The following is a 23468-nucleotide window of genomic DNA, read 5'->3' as shown; positions in this document are numbered from 1 at the left end:
TGCGCGCGCACACACACACACACACACAAACACACACACACACACACAATTTTCTTTTCCAGAAACGGGCTTACTTGAGGTTTTACTTAGACCAGTAAGTTAGTGTTAATTGTCAATTGGTTGGGCTCTGGCGTCTGACTTCTTAACTGCAGGTGGGACCGGTCCAGGGCAGGTGCTCATCATGGACTGGGAGCAGTTTCGCTGAACAGCACAGACAGCCAGTGCTCTCCTCTCTGACTATGTGTGTTGTATGCGCATCTGCTCTGAGCTCCTGTTGCCTTGAACCATGCGCTGAAAGAAACCCTTTCTCCCTTAGGTGCCTTTGCGTCAAAGCATTTGAACACAAGAATAAGAAAGAAGTTGGTTTTGTAGGTTGTCTTAGACCTCTATCAGTCCCCTCTCTCTGATGCACAGTGAAGAGCATCACTACTAAAACGATTAAGTAAGATATGGCATAGACAACCATTAAGAATCAGCAGTCGCTATTTACAAAGCATCGGCCAGGGCCACTTCATTTATAAAGCTCTTCCCCTGACTTGGTTTTCTTGACTTGTCCTCCCCATCTGCTCTGGACACAGGACCAGGCTAACATACGCCTTCCCTCACCCCTGCCAGGCAGGGGTCAGAGACAGCCTGTTGGCAAGCACCTACTACGGACCCTTTAAGGTCAAACAACCCTTTCATAGGGGTCACCCAAGACCATCAGAAAACACAAGATATTTAATTACAATTCTTTTTGGGGGAGGCTGGGGTTGACACAGGGTTTCTCTGTATTGTTTTGGAGGCTGTCCTGTCACTTGCTCTGTAGATCAGGCTGGCCTTGAACTCACAGAGATCTGCCTCTGCCTCTGCCTCTGCCTCTGCCTCTGCCTCTGCCTCTGCCTCTGCCTCTGCCTCTGCCTCTGCCTCTGCCTCTGCCTCCGGAGTGCTAGGACTAAAGGCGTGTGCCACCAACACCCAGCTTAATTACAATTCTTAACAGTAGGAAAATTACAGCTATGAAGTAGCAATGAAAATATTTCTATGGTGGGGGTCACCACAGCATGAGGAACTGTATTGAGGGGTGGCAGCATTGGGCAGTTGAGAACCACTTGCTCTCCAGTATACAAGTGACATTCACTCTGCCGTGTGGCCCTGAAATCTCCTCGGGGCCCCCACCAAGCTGCTGTCTGCTATGACATTCTAACCTCCTCTAATAATGTCTTATTAAAAAGATAATCTGCTTCAGTGTCCCCCTTGAGCCCTAAGTCTGAAACCTTTCACTAAGGACTCTAGGAGACACAAAGTAAAAGGAAGCCATGGGTGTACTGAGTTGAAGCGGACACATGCTGGCTTACAAAGAGGCATGTCAACAGGGCACAGAAGAGGGTGTGTGTGCCCCCCTGCTGAGGAGACAGGTGTGAGCACCAGGCTCCCAGACCTGAGGGGTGTTGGCGAGCACTGGATTGTCATGACAAGGGGCTGTTTGGATGCATAGTCGTTTGTTGCATGGCTTTTTAATTTTTTTTGTAACTATTTTTATAAACATGTCAGTCTACCAGGACAGAAACCTTAAAACACTCATTCCTTCACAAACACCTCAGAAATGCTGCTCTTTAAGCATGTTAAGCTAAGCAGATTTCTGATAGTGGGAGTGGGGGAGAGGAGAGGAGGAAGGGAAGGAGAAAGAGAGATAGAGAAGGAAGGAGGGAGAGAGAGCAGATGAGAGGGAGGGAGGGAGGGAGGGAGGGAGGAGGAGTCAGACAAAGATGAAGAAGAAGAGGAGGAAAAGAGAAAGAGAGGGAAGGGAGGGGAGGGGGAGACAGCAAAATCATCTCAACACTTGTAAACTTGACCCTTGAAAGTCTATCAAATAACTCTGAGACTTTTCGACATCTTAGACGAGCATCTGAAAGTGGTTGAAAGCCCTGGATTCCATCTTGAGCACTCTCCTGAGTGTCTGGAGGTGGGGCAGAGCCTGCACAGATGTGAGGTTCCTGTCCTTGACTTTGCAGACTTACCAACGGGCAAGGTCAATTTTGCGCTGTAAAGGTTAAAGAGCAGCACCAAGCGCTCCCAAACCCACCAGGGGCCAATCTCCCTAGAAATATCCATGAAGGTACATAAAAATAAATAGCAGCAATACCAGGGTATGGAAGACACTTCCACTACATCAGCACAGTCATGAGTCCAGTCATAATCATAGTTCAGCCCCAAAGCCAGAGATAAAATAGACACGTGATGATTTCTGTGTTTTGGTTTTCCTTTCTTCTGTGTGTGTGTGTGTGTGCGCGCACACACACACACACACACTCATGCTCCAAAGCCAGAGAGAAAGTTAGCTCTTAATCTCCGTGTATATACACATGCATTTGTGTGCTTGAGTGTGGGTGCACACCCCAGGTCGTGTACAAGCAGAATCCACAGGACAGCCTGGCATATCAGTCCCCTGACTTCCACTTTGTTTGACTCAGGAAGTCCTGTTGGTCATTGCTATATGTGCCAGGTTGCCTGGTCAGTGACTTCTGGGAGTCTCCTGTCTCTGCCTCCCATTCCATTCTTCTGAAGGACCTCTGGGGTTGTGATACATGTACAAGATCCAGCATTATGTGGGTTCTGGGGATCTGAACTCAGGTCCTCAAGCTTGCATGACAAGTATGTTACCCACTGAGCTACATGATTATTTCCTGTGTGGCTTTCAATTTAAAAAGTACAAAAGACATCAGATAGCCCAGGGGAAAAATATATAACATATGTTAATTGTATTAATTATAATTAATACCCTCTTTACTTATTAATAAAATTATATAATATTATTGATATATATGCATTATAATATATATCCCTCAGAGTCCAAGAGCTATGTTATGGGGACGAGAAGACCTGACCTTACTCCAGCAAAGACACCCAGTGTCGGCTAGATACCAGGCATTTGCCTAAGAACTTATAAGCAGTATTGTCCTCTCATTAAAGTCCTGCCGGGCACGCCAACTAGCAAACACCAGGTTTGGATGGATCTCAAGTCAGACAAGAATGAGTAAGCAGGACACTAGCACGAGGGTCCGTGTAAACATTTCCCCTCCCTGGAGGATGAAAGACAAATGGTCAACAGCTATAAGACACCAGCAAGAAGTTATAAAACTTAGGTTTTATATGGGGGCCTATGCAACAAGAATACAAAACCCTTTAAAGATTTATTTCTACATGCATGCAGGAGGAGGGAACATTGTATGGTGGTGCAGGTGCCTGTGGAGACCAGAGGTATCAGATCTCCTGAAGCTGGAGTTACAGACAGCTTTGGGAACTGAACTCGATCCCCTGCTAGAGCAGCAAGTGCTTTTAACTGATGCGCCATTTCTCCAAACCTGTTTTCTTTTCTTTTTCTGAGGCGGGGTCTTGCCTTGTTACCCAGACTGGTCTAGAATGCTCTGTGTCAAACTCACCATCCTCCTGCCTCAGCCTCTTGAGGACTGGGATCCCCACATCCAGTTTCTATTAGGATTTTTAAGCAGCACAACATTGGCTCCAGGAGATGGAGGGGTGTAAAAGCACTTGCTGCCAACTCTGAGGACCCGAGTTGAACCCCAGAAGCCATGCGGCAGAAGGAGAGAACCCCTACAAGTTTTCCTCTGGCCTCCACACATGCACTACGGCACACACAAGCACACAGCAATAAGAAACTGTGAAAACAAAGTCAAAACAAAGCAAGAACAAACACTGCATGATTCTTTTAATAGATGAAGAAAAAGGCTTTGATAAGATTCAACTGCCCTTCAGAATAAAATCCCTGAAGAAGCCATGAATGGAAGGATCATGCTACAACAAAATAAAGGTTTGCACGAGCCGGCTCAGCTGGGAATGGTAGTGTATCACTGTAATCCCAGTGGAGGCTGAAGCAGAAAGATCATAAGCCAGCCTGAACTGCCTGAGTTCCAGGCCAGCCTGGTCTACCCAGGAGACGGAGGAGGGAGGGGAAATACTGATATTCAACGTTACACTGAACAGGAACATAAGAGAAAATATTTCATCTAAAACCAGGAACAAGACAAGGGTGGACACTCTCATCACTCTCATCCAATATGATGCTCAAGAGGTTAGCCAGAACCGATGCAAACACATTGATTTCTTTATAAAGCATCGAGCCCCAGGCATGCTGTTAGAGCAAAGACAGCAAAGGTTAGCCAGAAAATGCATTGCAATGGATATCTTCGTGTGTGTTTCTTTGCATGTACTGCAGGAATTTCCCTAGACTACAGGCATAGATAAAACACTCAATATGTTGTTTAATTTGTGTTAAAGATTTGATTCCTAAATTTTGGTGGCATGTACATGTGTGTATCTGTATGGGGGTTTGTGCAAGGAGTGTGATGACTCTGGAGGCCCCAAAAGGCTGTCAGATATCCTATAGTCGGAGTTGTGAGCGGCCTGAGGTAGACATTGGGAAAGCCAATCGGTCCCCTGCAAGAGCAGCAAGTGCTCTTACCTGCTGAGCCATCCTTCTGGGCCCAAGTTTTATTTTGTTCTTTTGAGACAGTATCTTAAACTCAGAGCAGTCTCCTTCCAGAGTTGGCCTGTTCCCAGGATCACAGAAGTGGACAGCTAGAGCTGGCTACCATGGTATTAACTATATAAACTTTTATCTTTCTAGGCTGTCATCCATTTGCTCTCCCAGGTGACTAGATTAGTTATGCATCGCCCCATAACAAACCATCCCAGAACTTGGTGACTTGAAAACCACAAATATTTACTGCATCACAGGTTTTGTGAGTTTAAAAAAAATCAGGAGTCTGTCTGACTTAACAGGCCTTGGGTGGTGAAAAGCTACCATCATCAGACAGTGAGGCAGAAACTCTGTTCCCAACTGGTGTACTAACAAGGCTAACCACAAAAGACCAAGACTCAGGACTAGGCTGGTGAGATGGCTCAGTGGGTAGAGACACTTGTTACCACACCTGATAAACTGAGTTTAATTCCCAGGACCCACACAGTGGAAAGAGAAAACTAACTCCTCAGAGTGGTCCTCTGGCCTCCACACAGGTACCATGGCCCTCGTTAACATGTGAATACACACACTCTGAATGAATGAATAAATATGTGTTTTAAGAACCTCAGGCTTGTTGGACTGTTTCATGTTTCTCTTACTTAGATTTCATTAATGGTCCATTCAAGCAATCTTTCTGAATGACTATCAGCCACTCTGACTTCCTTTGCTGAGAATGGGCTTGCTTTTTCTCATTTCTCACTGATAGGTTCTCGGAGCTTCTGGCTATAGAGGTGACTCCATTAGTGACTATTTCTGGTTGCCATGACAAAACACCTGGCAAAAGCCGCTTAAGGGAGGACGAAGTGGTTTTGGCTCGCAGTTTAGAGGGACACAGTCGACCCTGACAGGGAAGGCATGGTGGGAGGAGCCTGAGGCAGCTGGTCACATGACATCCACAGTCAGGAAGCAGAGAGAGATGGATGCTGGTGCTCAGCTCACTGCCTCCTTTTTATCAGTCCCAGACTCTGGCCACAGGGATGGTGTCATCCACATTCAGGGTGGGTCTTCCCACTTCTGTTGAAACTCTAGAAATATCCCTTACAGAAACACCCAGAGATGTCTCCCCTGTGACTACGAGCCAAGTAAAGTTCTCAATCAGTATTGATCACTATACAGCTACAATTTTACCCAGCAAGATCATGTTCACAGCAGAGAAATAATCCTTATCCAATTAGTAACTACCCTGACCCAACTTAAGTGACATTTCTGAAATTCAAAATTAAAGCCCTCTGCACAGTCAGAAATAAAATACAGATTATACACATGGAAACAAAATAGGACAGGGTACCTTTAAAACAATAAGCAGATGCAGGTGTAAGCCCATGCCTGTCATCCTAGCACTCAAGTTGAAGCAGGAGAATTGCCATGTGCTAAAGGCCAGCCTGGGCTACACAGTGAGATCAATGCTAACCCAGGCTACCAAGTGTGACTCTTTCCTGCCCTCTCTCTCAAAGAATTTTCACAAAGTTGCATTGAAATTTGAATATACTCCCTTAAATACTTTATAGGTTAAAATTAAAATTTAAGGTTGTATTTATAACAAAAATGGTCTGGAGAGATGGCTCAATGGTTAAGAGTACTGACTGTTCTTGCAGACAGCCTGAGTTTGGTTCCTGCAACCTATATGAAATGGGTCACAACAATCTATAACTCCAACCTAAGGGGAATCTGATACCCTCTTCTGGCCTCCACGGGCATGTACACATATCCACAAATACACAAACACATTACATATAAATAAAAAACAAAATAAAAATAACAAAAATAGAAATAACACCTACTTCAAAACCATGAAGAAGAAAGCAATAGTAAATTCTAGTAAAATTTTTATATTGTGTAGACATTCTTATTATCCAAGAGAGAAAAGAAATGGCATTACACACCAACATCTTACTTAGAAGACAACAAAAAGAAACAATGAAATGATAAGCAAAAAAAAAAGATAAATGGAAAGAGCCGGTTCTCAAAAACAAAAGCAATAAACCAGATCAACCTCTGGCAAATTTATTAAAACAAATAACACAGAAATCACAAATAAAGCAATAAGGTAAAATAAATATGAGCATTCTACAGGCAACCCTAGACTAGTGAATTGTAGGTACTAGTTAAATTAGCTATTTTTATTTCAAAATACAGAAATTAGATTTATATGAAAGCAATAAAATTTACTATAACTTATGTTTATAAGAATAAATTATTTTCTTCCTTCTTCTTTCTTTATTTATTGATTTTGTTTTATTTAGGAAACTGAGGACTCTCTATGTAGCCCAGACTGCCCTCCATCTCCCAACCCCCTGCCTTGGCCTCCTGAGTCCTGAGATAAAGAACCCCCAGCCATCATGAGTCTTAACACTCCGCTGGTGAGACTGCTCAGCTCAAGTCTGACTTCAAGTCTGAGTTTTATCCCTGGAACACACACAATAGGAAGAGAGAACTGATTCTTAAAAGTTATGCCTTAACCACCACACATGTGCCCACACACAGACACTAACACAGGTGCCACACAGGCCTACTCACACAAATAAAGAAATGTTAAAAAAAAAAAAAGTAAACACCTTAGCACGCTCTTATACAATTATCTAAATACAAGTTTTTAGTTTATATTTTATGATGAGGCCTTCATAAGTTAAAATGCACCTCAGAGAGAGACCCTGACAGAAATAAAACTGCCAGTGGCTGCGTCTCCTAAATCTCGGCCGGCATTCAATTTCATCTGACAAGCGTGGCTAGGTTTCAGCTGACACTAGGATAATAAAATTTCATCTTCCCTAATATCAACCAACGCTTTTTTTCAAAATGGATTGAAAGTAGTCGCTGGACTGATGGGCCTTAAAAACATTCCGTCTCTTCATTTGGAAACTTTCCCCCAAAAGTTGAGAGTGCTGACAGCTGCCAAGTTCTGTTCCCAAGGTTTAGAAAGAAGATTGATTTATTTTCATTTGTGTGTGTGTATGTGTATGTGTGTGTGTGCACGCGTGCCTACATGAGCTTATGTGCATCACATGCATTCAAGGCCAGAAGAGGGTGGTTAACCCCCTGGAGCTGGAGTTACCAGCAATTGCGAGCCACCCTCTATGGGTGCTGGGAACTGAACCAAAGTCCTCTGGGAAGAATACATGCTTTGAATCGCTCATCCATTTCTCTAATCTCTTATTCTCAGATCTTTGAACTTCACAGATCTGAACTTTATCAATAAAGCATTTATAGCATCGTGTGTGTATGTGTGTGTGTATGTGTGTGTGTGTATACATGCAGGCACACACTTGTGTATGCATACAGGCAAAGGCCAGAGGACAGCCTCCAGTGTCGTTATTCCTCCAGCACCATCCACCATATGCTGTCTCACTGGCTTGCACAGCAAATAGACCAGTCTGACGGGGCAGTGAGTCCCAGAGACCTTCTTGTCCCTGCCTGTCCAGCGCTAGGATTACGAGTGTATGCCACTAAACACAGATGGCCTTGTTGTTGCTGCTGCTTTGCTTTTTACATATGTGTAGGAGGAAGTCTATGCCGCCATGAAACATGTGACTTACTAGAGGCGCATACAGATGAGGTAATAAAAGGGCGGTTTACCACACCGCTAACCACACCCACTTTAGGCAGGACTAAAGACGTATACGGCTGGACATAAAGACGTATACGTATGTAGGCAGAACTACGTCACTAGCCAAGCCCACTTTTGGGCATGGCTAGGGGCGTTACTGGGGAAGGCATAAAAGACAGCGCACAGGAAGTCTCGCTCTCTTTTCCTGGAGTTCGGCTTCCGGTCCAGTCGCTAGCGGAGATCTGCTGGGCTTCTCGGGGTTTGGTATCTTGTGAGTAATTTTCTATATAAAATACTGAGCCTTATTTTCCTTAATTGTGTGTCGCGTATCGTTACAGCGTCCGTAAAGCCAACAATTTGGTGTCGGGAGCGGGATTGAAATCCGGATCCAGGCGCCCCGGAAAAGCGGCTTCTCTTGGCCCGACCAGGCACACGTGGACTCTCCTTTCGCTAAGTTCCTCACTACTTCGCTCGGCAAGGCACGATTCCTGCCGCCAGGAACCAGCACCTTCTACCTGCCGGTAAGGTTAGGCGGAATTCCAAGGTTTCTCTCGCGGCCACGTGCTGTTTTACTGGCGGCCAGCTGACTCCGGCCACGTGCTCTTTCGCTGGCAGCCTGTTGATTTTGGCCTGAATTACTCCATTGGTAACAAACGTAACTGCTTTATACAATGTCAACAGCTAACACTATGATGCAGGATGTTAAGAATTTTCTTGTTTTTTGTATGGATGGGATTTTAGAAAGGGTTGAGGACCTACCTGAAAGGTACTTCCTACCCACGATGGTGATTATTAGCTTCATAATCAATATAATTTTGTTAATGAAATGGCTCAAAAATAGGAATAAACTTATACAGGTCATACAGTCATCGCAGGATAGTTTTGAAATCTTAATACAAAGGATTCAGGAAATGCAAAATTCATTGCAGGAGAGTAAGAAAGGGTTGGTAGAAAATATTCAGGATATTAAAAATGATAATGTAGGTCTGACGAACAGGTTTAAAGAGACGGAACACAAAATTGAATTATTTTCAGGAAAAATGTGTTCCATAGATAGAATTGAAAAATTGGAACATAATGTGGAAACATTTAACGACAAACACGGTTCCATGTTTGATGATTTCACTAGCAAATTACAAAGACTGGAACATAAAATTGAAATGCTAGCAGAAAAGAATTGTTCCATGTCTGAGAGCAATGGTAAACTAACTGATAGAATATCATTTGTAGAAGGCAGTTTACATGCTATTGAGGTACTTGCTAAGGATGAGAATATTAGAAATTTGGAATCACATGTAAATGATGAATGTAAGAAAATGAAAGATTCCATGACATCCTTAGAAAATCATTTGTCCCAAGAACTTCAAGAGCTCAGAGAAACAATGATGAATAGACTGCAGGATTTAGAAGACGCTCAATCTGATACTTCAGAATCAGAAATACAGGCAACAGGTCAGGACAGGAGTTTCCCAAAGCTTCTCAAATGCCGGAATGATTTCCCTAAGGTTGCTATGCGTTCCCCTATGGTTTTTCCAGTATCTGTATCAGAAAAACCAGCAACGAAAAAACAATCAAATGGTCCCATTGCTTATCACTGGGAGCCTATACAGATGAAGGATCTAAAAAATATTAAGGAGGCCATTGTCATGTATGGTCTTCATTCTCCCTTTGTCAGAGAGCTCCTAACCTCATGGGCTACTGTAAATAAAGTAACCCCAAAAGACTGGGCCCAATTAGCCTCTGCAGTACTCGAAAATTCTTGCCAAATTCAATGGAGAGCTTTGTGGAGGCAAGAAGCGAAAGCAATTGAGATTCAGGAATTGCAGAACGGTCATGAAGTACCCCAAGACAAGATTCTTGGGGAGGGTCCTTACGCTGACACGCAGGTTCAATCTGCATATGATGAGCACATGTTGTCTTTGTGCCGTACAGCTGCTTTAAATGCCTTGGATAAGGTTTGTGAAACAGGAGAGATAATGCAACCCTACACCAAGGTATTACAGGGCCCAAGGGAAAGGTTCACTGAATTTTTAGAGAGATTATCCAGAGCAGTAGAGGTACAGGTAGCGAATCCAGAATCCAGGCATCTTCTTATAGAATCTTTGGCGTATGAGAACGCGAATCCTCAATGCAGGCAGGTAATTTGGCCATTGAAAATAAGATCAGCGCCATTGGAGGAATGGGTCCTGCATACAGCGAACCTGGAATGTAAAAGTCAGGATACAGGAGCTTGGGTAGGTGAAGCTATTTCTACAGGTTTGAGGAGGCACCAGGATGCCAAATACCCTACCTGTGATGATATAGAGGCATGGGTAGGGAAGGCAATCTCAAAGAATTTAAATAGGCGTAAAGATGCAAAATGCTTTAACTGTGGTAGAATAGGACATCTTAGTAGGAACTGTAGACAACGCATTCCTAGAATTAATGCTTTTACCAGGAATGTATCAAATAGAAGGCCTAAGCCTCCTGGTCTATGCAGGAGGTGTGGGAAGGGGCGCCATTGGACTGATGAATGCTTTTCCACAATAGACAGACAAGGTAGATCTTTACAGCAGGGAAACGGGCTTCCGGGGCTCCATGGAGCCCCGAAGAGGAAGATTATCCGGTCATTCCCAGTGACAGTGGAGGACAGCCTCTCCCAGGACAATTAGAAGATCCACTGCCCATTGTAAATAATACGGCACTGGATAATACATTAGCTCCAGAGGATGAATCACTTACATCAGGAGGAGATACAAAACATATATTTTGGCAAACTTCTATACAATATCATAGACCCAAACTTCCGGTTAAGGTAAATAATAGGGTGATTTACGGATTACTGGACACCGGAAGTGACGTCACTATCCTTAATCAGCAGTCCTGGCCACAAAACTGGGCTTTAAAAGAGGTTAATGTTCAATTCTTAGGGATCGGAACCCTATCTGAAGTTAAACAGAGCGTTAGATGGATTGACTTTATTGGGCCAGAAGGACAGAGAGGAAGGTTAAAGCCATACGTTGCAGATATTGCTATAAACCTCTGGGGTCGTGATCTACTCCAGCAATGGAATACGCAGATTAAAATTCCTCCTGTATCAGCTAGGAATTATAGACAAGCTCTTAGTGGTAGTAAGAATATAGTAAGACAGTACAGAAAACAGATGCCAAACGTACAGGCTGTGCAGAAGCAAGATGCTAGTGCCAAACCTACAGAGCAACCAAAAGCTCTACCATTAAAATGGCTGACAGATGAACCCGTCTGGGTGGGTCAATGGCCTATGACATCTGAGAAGTTAGAGGCTTTGGAGAAGTTAGTTCAGGAACAGCTAGATGCTGGACATATTGAGGAATCAACTAGTGCATGGAATTCGCCTGTTTTTGTTGTCAAGAAGAAGTCTGGTAAGTGGAGAATGGTTACTGATCTTAGAGCCATCAACAAGGTAATTCAGCCTATGGGGTCTCTACAACCTGGGATGCCGTTACCTTCTCTAATTCCTAAGGATTGGCCAATTATAGTTATAGACTTAAAAGATTGTTTCTTCACCATACCGTTACAAGAAAACGACAGAGAAAAGTTTGCCTTCACAGTACCTACCTATAATAATTCCCGTCCGGTACAGAGATTCCAGTGGAAGGTACTACCTCAAGGTATGTTAAACAGTCCAACTTTGTGTCAATATTTTGTGAATAAACCTCTAGAAATAATTCGTAAAAAATTTCCACATTCGTTAATATATCATTATATGGATGACATATTATTGTCTGATTCAAATAAGGATACTTTGGAAAAGATGTTTGAGGCAGTAAAGGAAATTTTGCCTCGCTGGGGATTACAAATTGCCCCAGAAAAAATACAAAGAGGAGATTCTATTAACTATTTAGGTTATAAAATAGATGCTCAGAAAATTAGACCACAGAAAGTACAGATCAGAAGAGATCGTTACCGGACTCTTAATGATCTTCAAAAACTATTAGGAGAAATCTCTCAATTACAGACGATTATTGGTGTAGAAGGGCATGATTTAAAACACCTGAAAATGGCTTTAAAAGGAGATAAAGACCTAAACAGCCCATGAGTACTATCAGCTGAGGCTGAAAAAGAATTAGAATGGGTAGAAAAGAGAATATTAGAAGCACATGTGGACCGTGTGGATCCAAATCTGGACTGTATTCTGGTTATTTTACCATCTAGAGAATACCCCTCAGGAATATTAATGCAGAGGGACGACATCATTCTAGAATGGGTATTTCTGCCACATAAACAGAATAAAAAATTGAAAACCTATATAGAAAAGGTCTCAGATTTGATATTAAAAGGTAAATTAAGGCTTCGTCAACTGACTGGGAAAGACCCAGCTGAAATTATTGTACCTTTAACGAATGAGGAAATTTCCTCCTTATGGAAGGATAATGAGTATTGGCAAATAGCTTGCAGTGACTTTTTGGGAAGTATTAGTAATAACTATCCCAAAACAGAGAGAATCAAATTCATAAAGAAAACAATTTGGATTCTTCCACGTATCGTGAGGCAAACACCTATTTCTGGAGTTCTTACCTTCTACACGGATGCAAACAAGTCAGGTAAAGCAGGGTATAAATCAGGAAATATAAGTAAAGTAGTTCAAAGCCCTTACAACTCTGTACAAAAGGCAGAGTTATTTGCCATTCTCATGGTACTTAAAGACTTTACAGAGCCTCTCAATATAGTCACGGATTCTCAGTATGCAGAAAGAGTTGTCCTGCACATTGAGACTGCAGAATTTGTTCCTGATAATACAGAATTAACCTCATTGTTTTTACAATTGCAGGAAATCATCAGAAACAGGACTCATCCTATATATATAACACACATCAGATCCCATACAGGTCTGCCAGGTCCTCTGGCACAAGGCAATGATGAAATTGATCGTTTATTAGTAGGTAATGTGTTGGAAGCTTCAGAATTTCATAAGAAACACCATGTTAACAGCAAAGGTTTAAAGAAGGATTTTTCTATCACCTGGCAACAAGCCAAAGAAATAGTAAGAAATTGTCCCAGTTGCTCATTGTACAATCAAACTCCATTACCAGCAGGTTGTAATCCTAAAGGTGTTCACAGAAATGAACTTTTGCAAATGGATGTATTTCACTTCCCAGAATTTGGCAGTTTGAAATATGTACACCATACTATAGACACATTCTCAGGCTTCCAATGGGCTACTGCCCTCAGCTCTGAAAAAGCTGATTCTGTTATTACACACCTCTTAGAGGTGATGGCTGTTATGGGTATACCTAAAACAATAAAAACTGACAATGGTCCAGCATATGTCTCCAGTAAATTGGAACAATTCTTCAAATATTATAATATAAAACATGTAACTGGTATACCTTACAATCCCACAGGACAAGCAATAATTGAAAGGTCTAACCGAACCTTAAAAGAGATGCTTCATAAACAGCCAGGGAAAACAAAGACACCTAGACACAGGTTACACAATGCTTTACTAACGTTGAATTTTCTTAATGCTGATGAAAAAGGACAAACTGCAGCAGAAAGACACTGGACTACAGAGAAGACTTCTGAACTGAACCAACCGGTGTATTTTAAGGATGTTATGACCTCAGTCTGGAAACCAGGACATGTGTTACGTTGGGGAAGGGGTTATGCTTTTGTTTCCACAGGAGAAGAAAAGGTTTGGGTTCCATCAAAATTAATTAAAATTCGATCAGAACAGAAAACATCTCAGGAGGAGGAAGATAACAGCCCATCTACAAATTCATAGTCCACAATGGGTAAAGTGACCTCCTAAAAGGAAAGAGAAGTGCTTTGTTTTTGTCCTCACAGGTAAACTCAGCAAAGAATACTGGACACATGGATTCCTGTAGAAGAATGAATAGCTACCCTGAGGACCATCAAACACACACTGTGTGGTATCAAAGTCTAAATCTCTCTATATTGCTTTTTCATAGTACACCTTTATCTTTATTTCTTCACATACCTCAGTTCCCATTCATTTAACTGAAACTGGCTTTGGAGTTGGATTGGCTCTCCTACTCTAAACCCAAGCATGTTATTTAAATACAATTCAGAATTTCTGTATTATATCAAAGAGCCATTGATATAAGACAGAAGAAATAAAATGAGGGACTGTTATCTATGGATTTCTTTTTCTGAACAGTCTAATTTCCTCCAGGTTTTCCATCTTCCCTATTGTCACCTCTTCTGTATGCTTACATATGAAAGTTAAAATATTTCTTTGTTAACAGTAATGTTCGAGTTTTCCAGAGAACAAGGGATTTCCTGACAGCAATCTTCAACTGCTTCCGAAAGAGAATGAGGATCCACTTCCTTGACTTCACCTGATTCGACTGGAGGCATCTGAATTGCCCCACATCATTGACTCCACCTGACAAGCACTATCCTGAAACTGGCTTGAAACTACATCACTCGACACAACTCCAGACCAAGGAACAGAAATAGCACATCTTCTGCAATCTGACCAGAGCTTCAAGATAAGAGCTTCAATCAACACTAGAACCTCAGTCAGGAACTTCAATCAAGCAGCTCCTGCCATACTGAGACTGTCTGATCTACTCAGATTTTGTTATACTAACATTTTCTTTTCACAGGTCCCCATGAGATTATCATCGTCCCATCTCAGCAGGAAGTAGTTTTGAGAATTCCACGCCCCTCTCCCTACTATTGATATTATAAGTTTACACCTGTTAGTGTTAGTTTTCAATTATTTTAGAGTTGGGATTGGAAGGAGGTGTTCATATTTGGGTGTTTCTTTAAGATAAGTTTAGGTTTAGATAGAATAGATGTTTGATACATTTTGTTCATGGACACAAGTTAGTTGTCCTTTTTTAGACTAAAAGGGGAATTGTAGGAGGAAGTCTATGCCGCCATGAAACATGTGACTTACTAGAGGCGCATACAGATGAGGTAATAAAAGGGCGGTTTACCACACCGCTAACCACACCCACTTTAGGCAGGACTAAAGACGTATACGGCTGGACATAAAGACGTATACGTATGTAGGCAGAACTACGTCACTAGCCAAGCCCACTTTTGGGCATGGCTAGGGGCGTTACTGGGGAAGGCATAAAAGACAGCGCACAGGAAGTCTCGCTCTCTTTTCCTGGAGTTCGGCTTCCGGTCCAGTCGCTAGCGGAGATCTGCTGGGCTTCTCGGGGTTTGGTATCTTGTGAGTAATTTTCTATATAAAATACTGAGCCTTATTTTCCTTAATTGTGTGTCGCGTATCGTTACAGCGTCCGTAAAGCCAACACATATGTGCTGTGGAATCTGAACCCGGGTCTTCATGCTTAAAAGTCACACACTTCCCCCATGAGCCACCTTCCCAGCTTCTTTTCACAGATATTTGAACATCACAGATTTGACATTGTAGATAAAGCACTCAGACTCATTTGTTTTAACAACAATAACAACAAAAAATTCGCATCATGATCATAACATTCTCACCAGTCCATTTGCAAGAATGTTCTTCCTATAGCAAAAATTTCCTCTGGAAGCCGGGCGGTGGTGGCACACGCCTTTAATCCCAGCACTCGGGAGGCAGAGGCAGGCGGATCTCTGTGAATTCGAGGCCAGGCTGGACCGACAGCCTCCAAAACAATACAGAGAAACCCTATCCCGTAAAAACCAAAAAAAAAAAAAAAATTCCTCTGGAAAAGAGCAGTTATTTTTTCAACTTTGTAAAAAATATCTTAAGTGTCTGAAGCCAACAATAATCCCGCTGTCCCGTAAGATTTAAAAAAGAAGACCGACGTCTGATGTGAGTACTGGATCTAATTGACAGTTTGACCCAACCTAGAGTCACCTGAGAAGAGAGCCCCGTGAGGGACTGTGGGCGTGTCTGGGAGTTGTCTTGATTGCACTAATTGATGTGGGAAGACACAGCTCACTGTGGGCGACACCATTCCCTAGGAAAGGGGTCCTGAACTGCAAGTAACCACACTTGCGTTCATTTTCCCTCTGCTCTTGATTGTAGATGTCATATGACAAGCTGTTAAAACTTGCTGCCTTGACTTTCCCATAGTGATGGTCTATAACCTGGAACTGTAAGGTAAAAAAAAAAAAAACAAATCTCTTTCTCCCCTATGGTTTTTCTTTTCAGAGTAATTTCATGATAGCAACAGAAATGAAACTAGGACATCCACTGAGGACAGAGTGTGTGACTCTTCTTGGGGCTTGACAACTTTATAACTTTTTAGCCACCAAAATAAACCCAATGTTTTTTATCATGATAGACAAACTATCTCGGTCATCTTCCATCTGATTTCAGATTCAGGCTGAGTTTCATTATTCATGAGAGTGGATGCAGATGTACATTTCAAATAGTCTCCTTGGCAGTATTTAAACTGTGCCAACTTCTGTCCAGTCTGACAGCCTTGGCAGTATTTAAACTCATTAACAACTGAAGAAGGACTCCTTCAGGATACAAGGGAGGGCTCAGCTCAGCCATTGTCCAGAGGGCCTCGAGATCCACTTGAGTCTGCTTAGTTGGCATGGACCAAAAGTTGAGTTACACTCAGAATGGTTCAGTTTAGCTTTATTGAAGTGCTGAGGGTGGGACCTGGAGCCTCACACATGCTGGACAAGAGCTCTACCACTGATCTATATCCCTGGTCCTTTAGTTTTGAAATAGGGCTTTTCATAGTTGTACACACACACACACACACACACATACACACTCACTTTAAAAAAAGATAGTGAGAGAAAAGGCAAGACACCATTCTTCTCATTATTAAATAACAGTATCCTTATTATTATTATTATTATATTATTAAATAGCAGTCTACTCAGTGTAGAAGAGCATAAACGAGAGAAGACCACTGAAAAGAAGTAGGATGAGAGCAGAAGAGCGGATTGGCTGCTCTTTCCTAGAGCTGGGGTTCAGTTGTGCAGCTCACAACTGCCTGTCACTTTAGCTCCTGGAGATCTCCACCTCCTCTGTCCTTCTCAGACACCTGCACTCACATTTGTACACACACACACACACACACACACACACACACAAATAAATCCTTTTTAAAAGAGCGAGCAAAACATGAAATATTTTCAAAACCCAGAGTTAATATACCATATTTATCTTATCCTTCATGGTTAAGGGACATTCGGGGCTTTAGCAAAAGAAACTACAAAGGAAAAGTATGGCCAGTATAGAAACATAAACTTGTGGACACTGCTAGGACATAAAGGAGAGTAATCAGCCAGCTAGAAGAGAAACAGAGAGGGATCAAACAGCTCACAAAGCAGGAGAGGTCAACAACCAAGAAACCCATGAAAAAGACTCCATCTCACCAGCACCCAGAACTGTGATGCTTTCCAAGGTGCCGTCTGCCGAGACAAGTAAAAATCCCAGCCCCTGGGAGGCAGAGGCAGGAGGATTAGGAGTTCATGGCCAGCTTCACACAAAGGAAGAGGAGGAAGGAAAGGGGAAGAGGAGAAAGAGAAAAGGAAAGAAAAGAAGAGGAGGTGGGGAGAGGAGGGGAGGAAAAAAGAAAAGGGAAAGCAGTTTGTTTGCTTTGGTTTTGGTTTTGGTTTTCTGAGACAGGGTTTCTCAGTGTAGCTTTCTAGACCAGGCTGGCCTCGAGCTCGCAGAGATCCATCTGCCTCTGCCTCTGCCTCCCCAGTGCTGGGATTAAAGATGTGTGCTACCACTGCCTGGCTTGGAAAGAATTCCTCAAGGAGGGACTGAGGGCATGACTCAACACCTAGAATCTTCCTGTAAGGAGCTGGGGGTGTGACTCAGCAGAACCAATGTTCCCGTGGTTCACAGCTCACTCCCTAGTGAGGAAAAGGAAGGGAAGGGTAGGGAAGGAAGGAGAGAAGAAAGGAAGGAAGGGAGGGAGGAAGGGAGGGAGGGAGGAAGGGAGGGAGGGAGGGAGGAAGGGAGGGAGGGAGGGAGGGAGGGAGGGAGGAAGGGAGGGAGGGAGGGAGGGAGGGAGGGAGGGAGGGAGGGAGGGAGGGAGGGAGGAAGGGATGGAGGGAGGAAGGGAGGAAGGGAGGAAGGGAGGGAGGGATGGAGGGAGGAAGGGAGGGAGGGAGGGAGGGAGGGAGGGAGGGAGGAAGGGAGGGAGGGAGGGAGGGAGGGAGGGAGGGAGGGAAGTCCCCTTCCACAGAGAAGGTGATAAATGCATAGGCAGCTTCATTTGAAGTGATCTCAACCACCAGAGACATCACCGGTCATAAAAGGTTACTGCCGCCTCTGGAATGTGGAGCATGGCTGCTAGGGACTCGTATTTTTTATTTGTTCTTATTTATCTTGTGTTTTATTATCATACCCTGTCTCTGTATTCCTTTTATAATGTTAGGCCATAAAATCCTATGTAGAGCAGGGTAACAACTGTAAAAACATAATTACCTAGTCATATGCATATATTCTTATCTATGTATGTATATACACACACACATATATATGTATATATACATGATATATCTGTGTATGTTCTTGAAAAATGAGCCCAAATATAAATAATAGTTATGGCTAGACAATAAATTTCCTGCAATTGTGCACTTCTGGAACTGTCCACACACAACACTTATGGGTCTATTTCATTTTTAAAGCTACAGAGAAATTAACATGAATTTAACAACTAAAGAGGTTTATGGCTCCAGGGAGCTAATGGGCAAGACCATGGCTGCCACAGGCCAGGGATGGAATGACCCACACGGCTCACATCTGACCTTGGAAGTGAGAACCTTGCCTGGAGACCTTCAAGGGCGAGTGTTAACAACTGATTGTGTCAGCTGGAATAGCTGGTTTTTGTCTACATCAATTTTTCCTCTCTTTTGAGCACTGAGGAATGAGCACAAGGCTTTGGCATGCTAGATGGGTATCTTACCCAGACCTGCACGGGTAGGTGCTAGGCAGGTAGTTTACCCCCGAAACATACCCCCTGCCCCTTACTGGGGTAATTCTAGGCAAGGCTCTAGCACTGAGCCATATCCCCATTCCCTCACTGGGGGATTCTAGGCAGGTGATCTACCACCGAGCCACACCTTCAGTGCCTTACTGGGGAATTCTAGGCAGATGCCCTGCCACTGAATCATGCCCCTGGGCTCCACTCCTATCCCAATTTTAATTTTAAGTGTTCTTGTCTCCCCAGGAATGGCAAGGATCTGGGAGCATAGGTAATTGAATGGATGCAGCTGCCGGAAGGAATGCTACACCAATGTCCGAAGAACTCAGCTGTTCACCAACCAAGACATGGGCCTCAGGCAAAAGAGTTGTTCTTTCTGGAAGTAATTAGACAAAAAGTTCAGCTGCTTTTTAACCCTCTTCCCTAAAATTCTTTTTATCTATTTCAGTGAATAAATTGAATGTGGGAGAATGCATGGTTGAGTCCTTTCTTCCTTTCTTTCTTTCTTTCTCTTTCTCAAAGACACAGTTTTACAGTGGTGACATGTTGACCCAGAGCTCACAGCAATGCTCCTGCCTCAGCCTCCTGAGTGAAGAATTACAAGGGTGTACCACAACACCTGGCTAGAAAGATACAATATTTTTAATTTTTATGTAGGGACAAGGGATGTAGTATAGTCGATAGGTAGGTAGAATGCTTGCCTAGTATGCATAAAGCCCTGGGCCCCATCCTCAGCACCAGGACAGCAAGTATTATGCATAGCTATAATCCCTGAACTCAGGAGGTGGAGGCAGGAGAGTGAGTAGTTCAAGGTCACCCTTGGCTATATAGGAAGTTTGATGATGATGATAACTCTATGTGGTTTCTTTTCATGTTTCCCATGTAAGACTGCAAGACTGCCCTGCCACCTTCACCAAACATGTCTGAATGTGTAACTTCTGTATCACACCATGAGATTTAGACACTTTACCTCAGGCAAATATCCTGTCATCATCACTGAAAGGCCTCTCCCAAGATAGTGAGAGGTCAAGGATCATTGTACCTGTAGGAACTAATTACTCATGGTACCCAACCTTGATTCTGGAGCATTCTCTAGAATGGTGCTATCAAGTCTATACTAACAATCATGGCCATCACAAAAGACCACACTTCTGTTGCTTGACCAGCAGAAAATTTTTTAACTGTCCTGGGGGTTGGATGTTCACAATCGAGGTATGACACGGTGGGGTTCGGTGAGCACCCTCTTCTGGGCCTATGTATACCTTCTCTGTATCCTCGTACAAAATAGTGGGAGGGGAATGGGTGTGCTCTGGGCATTTGTGCTTGGAAGGGCCGCTAATCCCATTGTGAAGGTCTCAGTCATGGGGGCCTCACTTCATAGAGGGTTTTGGGAACGTCTGAACTACTTAGCAAGACCCTGTCCCAAAAAGACAAGGGGTTGGACTAGGGAGATGGCTCCATTGGTGAAGGGTTTACTACATAAACATGAGGTCCTAAATCTGATCTCCAGTACCCAAAGGCAAGTGTGGTGACACTAAGTCTGTAAACCCAGCCATGGAGAGGTACAGACAAGGGCTTTGGGGCTCACTAGCCAGTCAGCCTAGATGACTTAGGAAACCACAATTCTTGATGAGAGACCTTGTCTCAAAAAAGAATAAGGTTCGATGGTGCCTGGAGAATGACATCTAATGGGCTAGGAAGATAGTTCAGTGGTTAAGAGCACTTATTGCTTTCAAAGGACCTGGGTTCAAGTCCTAGCTCCCACATGCATTCACAACCACCCCACCTATAAACCCAGCTCTAACACCCTCTCCTGACCTCCAAGGACACCAACCACTCAAGTGATACAGGAAAAATACCCATACATAAAATAAAATGAATATATCTGATTTTAAGATTGTAAAATGACACCTGAGGTTGACTTCTGACATCCACATGCACACACACACACGTATACACATACACACACATATACATGCACACATACACATATACACCTGCACACACACACATACATACCCACATGTACCACACAGCACAAATAAGCACACACACACACACACACACAAGAGGAAGAAGAAGAGGAGGACGAGGAGGAGGGTACAAAATGCAATTAAGCGAGAACTTCCCTGGTATAGGATTCCATTCCTAGCACTGAATGGATAGATAGATAGATAGATAGATAGATAGATAGATAGATAGATAGATAGATAGATAGATAGAACCTTGGATTAACCCTATCTCAATACAAAAGGGTTTTGTTTTGTTTTTTTTACCAATTCAGGAAGAAAACCAGGACCCTGTAGATCAATCAGTTTCATTTAGGCTCATTTACATAAAATGAATAGCCTGAAAATTAGATTCATCCACTCCAGCCTTGAGTGGGAAACAAGTCTGAAATTCACCTATTGTTCCTGAGTCAGCAGGGTGAGAATGTTTGGAAATAGATCTTAGCACTAAGGAGAAGGACTTCATTTGTCCTCTCCAGTTTCTCTTTCATTCCACCACAAAACTGGGGGCGTGTCCAAGGAAGGCAGGTCCTGATTCAGTCACAAGAGAGGTCAGTTCAACTAGCCAGCGGGAGCGCAGCAGGAGTATAAAACAAAATGTGCTGTGATCCATGGATGGCATTGCAGAAGTCACAACATGTGCTGGGCAGCTGTTCCCGAGGAAACATAAAGAATCTACACACCCTCAGACAGGGTACCAATGACAAACCAAGGAAATGATTCCACCGAAATCTAGCTTGGGGAGCCGATGAGCTCATTAGCATTTCTTAAAGGTGAAGGGGTGAGTGGTTTCTGGAGCTTGGATGACTCAAAGGCTGGACGACAGGGTGGAGAGTGAGGTCCAGAAAGCTTTACCGAATTAGCACATGAGGAAAACGGTGTGGGCTGGGGGCGTGGCTCGGTTGGTGGAGTGCTTGCCTACAACGCAGAAGACCCTTGAGTTCCTCATCCAGCACTGCATAAACCAGGCACTGGACTGTACACCTGTAACCAAAGCAGTTGGGAGGGCCAGGCAGGAGGATCGGGAGTTCAAAGCTAGCCTTGGCTACTCAGAAAGTTCCAGAACAGCCTGAGCTACAGGAGACCCTGTCGGAGACAGACAGAAATAGAGAAAAAGAAATTAACAAAAAGGAAGACTGGAAACCCCAGCTGAGAGAAACTAGCTAAACAATACCATGGGCATGGGTGCAGGGGCACTCTACGGTGGCTAAAAGTACCCTGTGGTTCATGACAGGTGGGGACTTAAGCTGCAAATGAGACACATGGTGCGTGGAATTGTATGTTGAACTACATGTAACAGCATATAAATGAGTCTTGCTATGTAAATAATTCCAAAAGTTGGGGCTGATGTAATATAAAAGTTCCAACTCTATGTAGCAGGGCAGTTGAGCTGCTAAAATCTCTCTCTCTCTCTCTCTCTCTCTCTCTCTCTCTCTCTCTCTCTCTCTCTCTCTCTCTCTCTCTCTCTCTCTCTCTCTCTCTCTCTCTCTCTCTCGGTCAGAAGTGTGTCTTCTCCTAACCATCCCTGCTTGAAAAATCTACCCTTTCTTACTACACAAACCCTCTCTCTTCATCTGCTATCTGCTCCCTTTGTCCTCTTCTTTGTTCCTGGATACAATAACCTGCAGCGAGCTCTGTGACTATGAAATGTCTCGACGTCAGCTCCATCCGCGGAAAGCCCACCCCGCAACCCCCCCATGGGGTGACAACTCACCGAAGCTGCGTGCCTCCTGGAGCCCGATCCAGACAGAGCCACCGAATAAAGTCTGCTCTCCCCAGCAAATGTTTACTGTGCCTATAACCCTGGGGTGGGACCTTGGGAGGCCTAAAATTTCATTAGCTTCCTGAATCTTGCAGGGAGAGGAGGTTGTGGGTGTGTGTTCTGTACACATTTTTATGTGGGCTGCACACATAATGTGCACAGGTACGTGTGTGTGTGTGTGTGTGGTACGTGCAAAAGCCAGAGATCAGTGTCAGGTGTCTTCCTTCCTCTATCACTGCCCACTTTGTTTTTTGAGACAGGCTCTCCCACCGAACCCAGGTTCTCCCACCGAACCCAGGCTCTCCCGCTGAACCCAGGCTCTCCCACTGAACCCAGGCTCTCCCACCGAACCCAGGCTCTCCCACCGAACCAAGCTACACTGGCTAGGGATCCACTTATCTCTGGCTCCCCAGAACCAGGACTGCAGTGTGCATCATAGCCCCTGGCTCTTTCATGTGGGTACTGAGCATCTAAGTCCAGGCTCTTGTGCTTCCGTGTATAGAGAGCACTTGACCCAGTGAGCCAGCGTCTCCTAAGTCTTAGCTTCCTAAATCTTGTGAGCCTCCTAGCTGCCTCCAGTAAAGAATCTTCCCATTAGTTAGTTATAGAACAGCCAGGACATGAGTTCCAGAGACTAAATAAGGTCTGGTCTGTGTAGGTACCCGAGAATAATGCAAGGTCACACGGACTACCCCCAGCAACCAGCTGGCTGAGCCTCTGGTCCAGGCGCATGGGGAGATGAGGCAGGCTCAACAGGCCATGCCAACAGCAGCCAGACTGT

The 23468-nt window shown here is 43.7% G+C and overlaps 1 protein-coding gene across 10 annotated transcripts in view; it reads right to left on the bottom strand.

The window, feature by feature from the left end:
• The window catches only part of Caln1 (calneuron 1), a 474698-nt gene that overhangs the window by 322041 nt on the left and 129189 nt on the right, over positions 1–23468 (bottom strand). The window contains exons 1-2 of one of the 10 annotated variants that reach the window (XM_040731670.1): positions 8225–8229; positions 1408–1411 (exon numbers count right to left, since the gene is read on the bottom strand). The exons of the other annotated variants lie outside the window; for them this stretch is intronic. The gene's annotated coding sequence lies outside the window, so the exon portion shown is untranslated. Of the gene's footprint in view, positions 1–1407; positions 1412–8224; positions 8230–23468 lie in introns of those variants that run through there. 10 annotated transcript variants of the gene reach the window in all.

Source organism: Mesocricetus auratus, unplaced genomic scaffold (genome assembly GCF_017639785.1).
Source record: "Mesocricetus auratus isolate SY011 unplaced genomic scaffold, BCM_Maur_2.0 Super-Scaffold_100025, whole genome shotgun sequence".
Taxonomy (NCBI): Eukaryota; Metazoa; Chordata; class Mammalia; order Rodentia; family Cricetidae; genus Mesocricetus; species Mesocricetus auratus.
The sequence above is the reverse complement of the archived record's forward strand: the minus strand, read 5'-3'. Positions and strand labels throughout refer to the sequence as shown.